Source organism: Pseudophryne corroboree, chromosome 10 (genome assembly GCF_028390025.1).
Source record: "Pseudophryne corroboree isolate aPseCor3 chromosome 10, aPseCor3.hap2, whole genome shotgun sequence".
Classification (NCBI taxonomy): domain Eukaryota; kingdom Metazoa; phylum Chordata; class Amphibia; order Anura; family Myobatrachidae; genus Pseudophryne; species Pseudophryne corroboree.
This window is the reverse complement of record NC_086453.1, coordinates 86,626,720-86,637,062: the sequence shown is the minus strand read 5'-3', so window position 1 is coordinate 86,637,062 and position 10,343 is coordinate 86,626,720.

Below are 10,343 nucleotides of genomic sequence, written 5' to 3'. Positions count from 1 at the left end.
CATACAAGCGCTTTGTCAGCGATGTTCGTTCCAGAAGTGGACGACTGGGAAGCAGACTTCCTCAGCAGGCGATCTCCATCCAGGAGAGGGGAGACCTCCTCCAAGTAGCCTTCGAAGGGGTGACATGTCATTGGGATTTCCTCAAGTAGGATGGCCTCTCGTTTAAACAAGAAGCTTCAGAGTTCCAGGTCAAGGGACCCTCACACAGGAACAGTGAATGGAATTGGTGACACCGTGGGTGTTTGCAGTCGGTATAAGTATTCCCTACGTTTTCTCTCGTTCCAAAAATTCTGGGTTCATAAAAAGGAAATTCAGGCAAGCCTCATGGTCCCAGACTGGCCAAGGAGAGCTTGGTATCCAGATCTCAGGAATTGCTCATAGGAGATCCCTGGCCTTTTTCCTTTGCACGAGGACCTGTTGCGGCAGGGGCCATGCGTGTATTAGGACTTACAGCGGCTACGTTTGATGACATGGCAGTTGAACACCAGATCTTAGTCCGTAAGGGTATTCCCACGGAAGTAGTTCCCACACTTATTCAGATTAGAAAAGGGGTAACGTCTAAACGTTACTACCGGTTTTGGAGAAAATAAGTTTCTTGGTGTGAATCCAAGAAGACTCCTACGGCAGAGTTTTCAGTAATTAAAATCGGCCTTATCGGTTTTCTTTCAGAATCAATTGGACTCCCTTTCAGACGTTCAGACTGTCGTGAAGGGAGAGTTGCACATTCAACCTCCTTTTGTTCCCCCTGTGGTACCAGGGGATCTTAATGGGGTGTTCCAGTTCCTTCAATCACATTGGTTTGAACCTTTACGTAAGGCAGAGTGAAATTCCTCACTTGTAAAGTGGTCGTCAGGTTGGCCTTGGCATACGCAGGGCGAGTGTCTGAGTTAGCGGTCTGGTCTCACAAGAGACCTTATTTGATCTTCCATGAAGATAGAGCAGAGTTGGAAACTCGTCGACATTTTCTACCAAAGGTGGTTTCTTCTTTCCACATGTACCAACCTTTTGTGGTGCCGGTGGCTACGGACGCCTTTGTTGAATCGAAGTCTCTGCATGTGGTCAGAGTTTTGAAAATTTATGTCGCCAGGACAGCTCCATTTAGGAACACAGGCTCTGTTTGTCCTGTTTGCTCCCAGCAAGATTGGATGTCCTGCTTCCAAGCAGACCGTTGCGCGCTGGATCTGTGGTACGATTCAGCATGTTCATCTTACGGCATGATTGCCGTTACCGAAATAGGTGAAGGCCCATTCTACTAAAATGGTGGGCTCGTCCGGGGCGGTTGACCGGGAAGTCTCGGCATTGCAACTTTGCCGAGCAGCTATTTAGCGATCAATTGGGCTAAGTTTTACACTTTTAATGCTTTGGCCGAGGTTGACCTCACGTTTGGTCATTCGGTACTGCAGAGTCGTCCGCACTCTCCCGCCCATTCTAGAGCTTTGGTATAACCCCATGGTTCTTGAAGTGACCCCAGCATCCTCTAGGACGTATGAGAAAATAGGATTTTAATACCTACCGGTAAATCCTTTTCTCTTAGTCCGTAGAGAATGCTGGGCGCCCGTCCCAGTGCGTACTGTATATGCAGTTATTGGTTGTGGTTACACACAGGTTGTGTTATGTTTTTTTGTCAGCATATTGCTGCAAATTCTTCATGCCGTTGGCTTGTGTTCTGTTGAATGCCAAGTTCTGCGGCATGCTTGAGGTGTGAGCTGGTAAGATGCTCACCGTGATTTAACAATAAATCCTTTCCTCGAAATGTCCGTCTCCCTGGGCACAGTTCCTTAAACTGGAGTCTGGAGGAGGGGCATAGAGGGAGGAGCCAGGTCACACCATTTGAAAGTCGTAAAGTGCCCATGTCTCCTGCGGATCCCGTCTATACCCCATGGTTCTTGAAGTGACCCCAGCATCCTCTACGGACTAAGAGAAAAGGATTTACCGGTAGGTATTAAAATCCTATTTGTTAAATTAAAAAAAAAAAAATTTTTATACTGTGACAGAATAAAATAAAACCTTGCAAGGTATGAGTGCGCACAGTAACTGACAACTGGTGCAATTCGGAAGGTGAATCAATATATTATGTTTTTCAGACAAAAAATAGAAAAGATATTAGGTATTCGTACATTACAAAATGCTAGTTTATTTATAGTGTTGGTGGTGCTCCCCAGACGTCAAAGGTTATACTAGTCTGTATGTATATTGGGGTCTATTCATAAAGGAGATGTATATTGGGGTCTATTCATGAAGGAGTGAAAAGAATGGAGAAGTGAGCCAGTGGAGAAGTTGCCTTTGGCAACCATTCAGGGTTGAGATAACATTTATAAAGTGCATTCTATGAAATTATATATAGCAGCTGATTGGTTGCCATGGGCAACTTCTCCACTGGCTCTCTTCTCTACACTTTTCACTGCTTCATAAATACTAGACCCCATTGTTTCTTTTGCCACAGAGTAAATAGAAACAAAAAGAGTTAAGCCGAGTACATCGTCTAGTGTGTACCCGCCGTCTCTCCATCGCTGCCAGCATTGGCAAGTGTGTATGCACTTATCGATGTTGGCCACCTCGTCAGGTCCCACCTCCCGTGATGTCGCTGGGTACATACTTTGTGTAGTGCAGGCCTGGCCAACATGTGGCCCTCCAGCTGTTGTGAAACTACAAATCCAAACATGCCCTGCCACAGTTTTGGAATGCTAAAACTGTGGCAGGGCATGCTGGGACATGTAGTTTCACAACAGCTGAAGAGCCACAGGTTGGCCAGACCTGGTGTAGTGTGTACCCAGCTTTAGACTAATGCTGGGTACACATTAGTAGATATATCTGCAGATCAATTGATCTACACATATATCTATAGACGGACCGGGCAGTGTGTTGAGCATACACACTGCCCGATCCATCGGGACTGATGTCACAAACTGGGCGGGTATTTACATGCGCCCGCCCAGTTCAGCTGTCAGTCACCGCCGGCTGGTGCAGTATGTGTCAGATGACAACCCGAACATACACAGCGATGCAGCAATATATCGGTAGATTTGCAGGGCCGACTTGATATGTCTGTGAACTACGGCATTCACAGACATATCGCTCGTACACACTGGCCGACAGGCCAGCGATATATGGGCCAGTGTGTACGCACCGTTAGAGTCTAACTCTTTTTGTTTCTTTTTTGCTCTGCGACAATAGAAACAAAATACATACAGACAGAAAAAAAAACCCTTGCAAACCTGTTTTTCATTTTAGCGATTCTGTCTCTGAAGCAGAGCGTACAGTCATTTGTGTGAGGAATTCAACCTGTGGGTGTGCCTGCCTCATGTTTATTGTATTTCCATATATTCTGTTTCAGGATAATGTTCACAAAGGAATCCACAGTGGCTGACAGTCTTTTTGATCTTCAATCTAACTTTATTTTTCTCATAAGTGCTTTCTGTTTCTATTCCAGGAAGACAATATCACATATGTGGTTTATGTAATAACATTACACATTATCACTGGATGTAGTCAGCATCTCGGTGGTCACAATCCCGACCGTCAGAATACCAACGGTGGGATCCCGACGGATGAAAATGCAGACAACATCCAGCGGTAGGTACAAGCGTAATGGTTACGCTGCAGGTGGGGGCGGTTACAGTTAGGCTGCTGAAGGGTTAGGGTTAGAATGTGTGTAGGGTTAGCGCTAGAATACTTACCAAAGATTGGCATCTTTCTGATGGGATTCTGACTGCCAGGATTCCATGGCCAACCCCATTATCACTGACATGTGGTTGCGGTGAATGTAACCGATAATTACAGTTCCCCAATATCGCTATTTATCCTGTGCTGTTGGCGGTCGCGAGTTGCCATAGAAACAGAACACCAGCACCTCCCCCAGTATGTTTATGTTTTAATAGCCGGTCAGTAAATGTATTATTTATTTATTACCAGTTATATATATAGCCATACTTGCCGACATTCTGGCTGCTCTCTGCGGGAGAGAGCAGCCAGGTCGGCTCAGCAAGGGGGCAGGGGAGGGCTGTGACGTGGGGAGGAGGTGGACCGGAGGCGGGACGGGGGTGGAGCAGGGGCGGAACGGGGACGGAGTTTCGGCGGCACATCCTTTAAGCCACCCCCCCCCCCCCCCCGCTCTGTAATGCCGCGATCCCCGGCATTACACTGCAGGGGTCGTGGCTATGATGACGCGATTCAGCAAGAATCGCGTCATCAACTGCCCGGACCGCCCACTTTACACACTAAGTGGGCGGACGGGCAGGGGGACCCCTGATTCCGGAAGACTTGCCTGCTCTTCCGGGGGGCCGGGAGGGTCACCCGATTTTCGGGAGCCTCCCGGCCATTCCGGGAGAGTAGGCAAGTATGTATATAGCGCACACATATTCCGCAGCGCTTTACAGAGAATATTTGGCCATTCACATCAGTCCCTGCTCCAGTGGAGCTTACAATCTTCCCTATCACATGCACACACACACACACACACACACACACACACACACACACACACACACACACACACACAAACACACACACACATTCATACTAGGGTTAATTTTGTCAGGCGCCAATTAACCTACCAGTATATTTTTGGATTGTGGGAGGAAACCGGAGTACCCGGTGTAAACCCACGCAAGTACGGGGAGAATATACAAACTCCACACAGTTAGAGCCATGGTGGGAATCCAACCCATGACCTCAGTCCTGTGAGGCAGTAATGCTAACCATTACACCATCCGTACTGTATGTATGAGAAATGTGGAGAAATTGTCCAATGTGTACTCAGGTTAATTCGGCCTCAGTTGAGAAGTAACCGAGATGCGTATGATACAGAATTGCCGGTAATTGTTGTGAATTGCTTAACTAGCCAAGTTTTTACTGTACTGTATGTCTGTATGCTCTTACTTGCTGGGTGCCATTATGATCTGCTAGACTGGCTCAGGTGGGAGCGACATCCATAAATATATCATCTGCAGAACATACTGTGTTTATTGGGCTTCAGAGCTTTCCATCTGCACGCTGCAGTGATTCTGTGTTGTAAAAGGCAGTCTCCAAATCAAGTTACAAACGAATCAAAGCAGGCACTAATTATGTTCTCGTTAATTCAGGACCTACTCTTCCTCCCGCTGAATGCATATTTTATAGTATTAGTGAACATCTGTAATTGAGATGAATCATAATGATCTTATTATCATGCTAAAAGCCACTTCTACACTGAAATGCCAGATAAAGCAATCAGTGGCAGACTAGCATCTTTGGGGGTCATTCACATCTGATCGCTGCTGTGCGTTTTTGCACAGCGGGCAGTCAGGTACTAACTGCCCGTATGCACCGCAATGTGCACATGCGTCGGACAACAACAAAGGGCATCGCTGGTCAGCGACGGGATGGTGCGAAAAGTCCGATTGCACGGGCGTTTGCAAGGTGATTGACAGGAGGAAGCTGTTTTGTGGGTGGTAACTGACCGTGTACTGGGAGTGTCAGGAAAAACGCAGGCGTGCCCAAGCGTTTTCAGGGAGGGAGTATGACGTCAGCTCCGGCACCTGATCAGCCCATTCTCATCGCACTGGTGGAGTAAGTCCTGGGCTGCCCAGAGACTGCACTAAGTGGATTTATGCAGCTCAGCGTACACATAGAATCGCACATTTGCACAGCGAATTTACACTCCCCCTGGAGGCGGTGACTATCTGATCACAGGACAGCAAAATTAGCAGCTCGGTGATTAGATCTGAATGACCCCCTTTATGTAGCATAAGGCATTGTAGCACAGTTACCGACGTGGTCCTCAGTCCATCATGCATGGTACTGACTAGGCGCACTACAAATCCCATCATTTGATTACTGAACTAGGCTATAATTTTTGCATTTTAATACTCCACTTCAATAAACAAGACAGTTTTTAGGAGTCCGTAATGTAATTATATAAAGTGCCAATGCCTAAACACACAAGGGGCAATCATTGTTAGCCTGACAAAACTCCCATATGCACAAAACCTGTATACAGTATTCACAAGGTTCTAGTGCAGGCTTTTTCAACCAGTGTGCCGCGACCAGTTGCAAGGTGTGCCGCGGAACCAGAGCAGCTTCCTGCACCTTCAGAGTGAACTGTTGGCCCGGGCTTTTCTTAGAGGATCAGTCGTGCTCTGGCCATGACCTATGCCTTGAAAATGATGTGATATCATAGGTCACGGCCGCCGCTTCTCACCACCCAGCCAGCCCACCCGCCTGCATACACATCTTTCAGTTCCCGCCTGCATACACAGCTTTCCTTGCCCACCCACATCCACACCTGCCCGACCGCCTGCTGCTCAGTATTCGCAGAACTCCACTATGAACAACCCCCACCACTGAAGGGACAGAGAGGAGGACAGCTGATAACATTTGTTATTTTATTTCTCCTGTGGGGATCAATAGGATTTCAATAGAATTTATGTGGGGAGAATAAGGATTTATGGGGGAACAATGTGAATAATTCATGTGTGGAGCAATAGGATTTATGTAGGGCAACATGATTTATGTGGGGAGCAATGTGATTGTTTTTTCTGTGTAGGCCAATGTATGTGTGAATTTTTATTTATTTATTTATTTATTTTTACTGTGAGGGCCAATGTGTGTGTTTTGTTTTTTTTCTGTGGGGAACTGATGGTGTGCCTTGGCAATTTTAAAATATTGTTCGGTGTGCCATGAGTAAAAAAAGGTTGAAAATCACTGTTCTAGTGTCATGAGGACTTTGTACACGGCAATGATTTTTTTACCTCTAAATAAACAGAGAGTAGGACAAGTCCATGTAGCGTCTCTACAGAATTATCTGCAACCAGTCCTCAATAAATGGAATTTTAGGTTAATTTGCTTGTGACATAATTTGCTTTTAGTTTGCAATATATGGCTGGTAGTATATAGAGAATATAGTTTTAAAAATATAGGGAATATAGATGGTAATATGTAGGAATTAAAGATTGTGATATGCTGGGTATATAGGGGGTAATTCAGAGGTGATCACAGAGACATCTACGATCATTTACTCTGACATGCGGGGGAACGTCCAGCACAAGGCTAGTCTGCCCCGCATGTCAGCCCCCCCCCCCCCCCCCCTCCTGCACAGGTACAAACGCATTGCACGGCGGCAATGCTTTTGAACCTGGCGAGTAGCTCCCTACCTGCGCAGCTCCTGCACGCTGGCAGGAAGCCACACGACGAGTTCCGGGTTGCACTTGCAGCGGCTGCGTGTGTCGTCACGCAGCTGCCGCGGCCCGCCCCCCCGACAGTCCGGACACGCCTCCATTGTCCGGCCCGCAACCCACCAACGGCGTTCTAACGCCGTTGGCACACCCCGCGCCTGCCTGTCAATCCCAGGGTGTGCACGCGCAGTCTGAATTACCCCCATAGTCTAATATATAGGGAAATTACTTTGTAATATAAACGGTCCAGTCACATTCTTATGACCACCTCCTGCAGTTGACATTGGCAGCGCGTAGCCCAAGAAGTACGTCACGTGTTGTGCGCTGGCTTGGTGGGTATATAAGGTGTGCAATAGGCCATCTGCACACATATCACTCGTCGCTGTAATGGGTAAAGGGCGATTTACCTGAGTTGCAATGGACAACTGGCACCATTGTTATTAACTAATGTGGAAACTGCGGAGCACCACGTGCCATTGATCTGAGAGGTGAACGTCGGCTACGAAAATGCATGAGGGCTGACTGACATGCTACAGTGGAGCAGCTCACCGTCAAAATGTACCTGTGCCAACCTACCAGCACCTTATTGAGTCATACCCAGCCCGTATCGATCGTGTATAATGAGTATAGTTTGTAATATATAAGGAATATAATTTTTAAACTCACTAGAGAAGGCACGGATCAGAATGAGTAAATATTCTTTTTAAAATTATATATATACATATATATATATATATATATATATATATTTATACACACACACACACACACACACACACACACACACACACACACACACTGCAGCTGGAATGTATTCACAGCTTTTCACTTTTTCCACATTTTATGTTACAGCCTACATTTTTCCCCCTCAGAATTCTACACACAAGGGGGGTAATTCCAAGTTGATCGCAGCAGGAATTCTGTTAGCAATTGGGCAAAACCATGTGCACTGCAGGGGAGGCAGATATAACATGTGCAGAGAGAGTTAGATTTGGGTTTGGTGTGTTCAATCTGCAATCTAATTTGCAGTGTAAAAATAAAGCAGCCAGTATTTACCCTGCAGGGAAACAAAATAACCCGCCCAAATCTAACTCTCTCTGCACATGTTATATCTGCCCCCCCCCCCTGCAGTGCACATGGTTTTGCCCAACCGCTAAAAAATATCCTGCTGCGATCAACTTGAAATTACCCCCAATACCCCATAATGGGCCTAATTCAGAGTTGATCGCAGCAGCAAATTTGTTAGCAGTTGGGCAAAACAATGTGCACTGCGGGGGGGCAGATATAACGTGCAGAGAGAGTTAGATTTGGGTGGGGTGTGTTCAAACTGAAATCTAAATTGAAGTGTAAAAATAAAGCAGCCAGTATTTACCATGCACAGAAACAAAATAACCCACCTAAATGTAACTCTCTCTGAAAATGTTATATCTGCCCCCCCTGCAGTGCACATGGTTTTGCCCAACTGCTAACAAATTTTCTGCTGCGATTAACTTTGAATTACCCCCAATGACAACATGAAAAAGTTTTTTTGAGATTTTTGCAAATGTATTAAAAATAAAAAACTAAGCAATCACATGAACATAAGTATTCACAGCCTTTGCTCAATACTTTGCTGATGCACCTTTGGCAGCTATTACAGCCTCAAGTCTTTTTGAATATGATGCCACAAGCTTGGCACACCTGTCCTTGGGCAGTTTCACCCATTCCTCTTTACAGCACCTCTCAAGCTCCATCAGGTTGGATGGGAAACGTTGGTGTACAGCCGTTTTCAGAGATGTTCAATCGGATTCAAGTCTGGGCCAATAAAGGACATTCACACAGTTGTCCTGAAGCCACTCCTTTGATATCATGGCTGTGTGCTTAGGGTCATTGTCCTGCTGAAAGATGAACTGTCGGCCCCGTCTGTGGTCAAGAGCGCTCTGGAGCAGGTTTATCACGCTCAGTTTAGACGGCCGGCCAGCTCTAGGAAGAGTCCTAGTGGTTCCAAACTTCTTCCATTTACAGATGATGAAGGCCACTGTGCTCATTAGGACCTTCAAAGCAGCAGATATTTTTCTGTACCCTTCCCCAGATTTGTGCCTCGAGACAATCTTGTCTCGGAGGTCTGCAGACAATTTCTTTGACTTCATGCTTGGTTTGTGCTCAGACATGCACTGTCAAGTGTGGGACCTTATATAAACAGGTGTGTGTCTTTCCAAATCATGTCCAAGCAACTGAATTTACCACAGGTGGACTACAATTAAGCTATAGGAACATCTCAATCAGGGCCGGTTCTACATATTGTGGCGCCCAGTGCGAAAGTTTCCACTGGCGCCCCCCCCCGCGGCTAAACAGGGGCATGGATTCATAGGGGAGGGTCGTGGTCACAATTATGCCCCCAGTAGCTGTGCCCCCAGATTTGCCCAAGTAGTTGTGGCCCCAGTTGATTTGCCCCCTGTAGCTGTTCCCCCTGTAGCAGTGCCCTCAATATGTGCCCCCTGTATTTGTGCCCCCCTGTAGATTTGCCCCCAGTAGCTGTGCCCCCAATTAATTAATTAAAATTGTCCCCTGTAACAGTGCCCCTAGTAGTTGTGCCCCCTGTAACGGTGACCCTTGTAGCAGTGTCCCCTGTAGCTGTGCCCCCTGTAGCAGTGCTCCAGTATGTGCCCCCAGTAGTAGTGCCCCTTGTAGCTGTGCCCCCAGTAGTAGTGCCCCCTGTTGTAGCGCTGCTTTGAAACCCTAAAAGAAAAATCTAAATACCTGCCTCGCTCCTGCTTCCGGACCGCTGCTGCCGCCGTCTCCTCTCTATGGGAGAGACGTCATGACGTCTCTCCCATAGCAGCGCCGCACTGACACTAGGGGTCAATTTTGACCTCTAGCGTCATTCAGCGACGCCGGCTGCAGCGGGCGCACACTGCGCTCGCTGCAGCTAGGAGCTGGGAAGGATAATTAGTAGCGGCTCTTGCCACAGCGGCGCCCTCAGGGTAGCGGCGCCCCGGGCAAAATGATGATCAGTGGAACAGGATGCCTGAGCTCAATTTTGAGCTTCATGGCAAAGGCTGTGAGTACTTATGTACATGTGATTTCTTAGTTTTTCATTTTTAATACATTTGCAAAAATCTAAAAAAAAAAAAAACTTTTTTCACGTTGTCATTATGGGGAATTGTGTGTAGAGTTTTGAGGGAAGATTTTTTGGAATAAGGCTATAACATA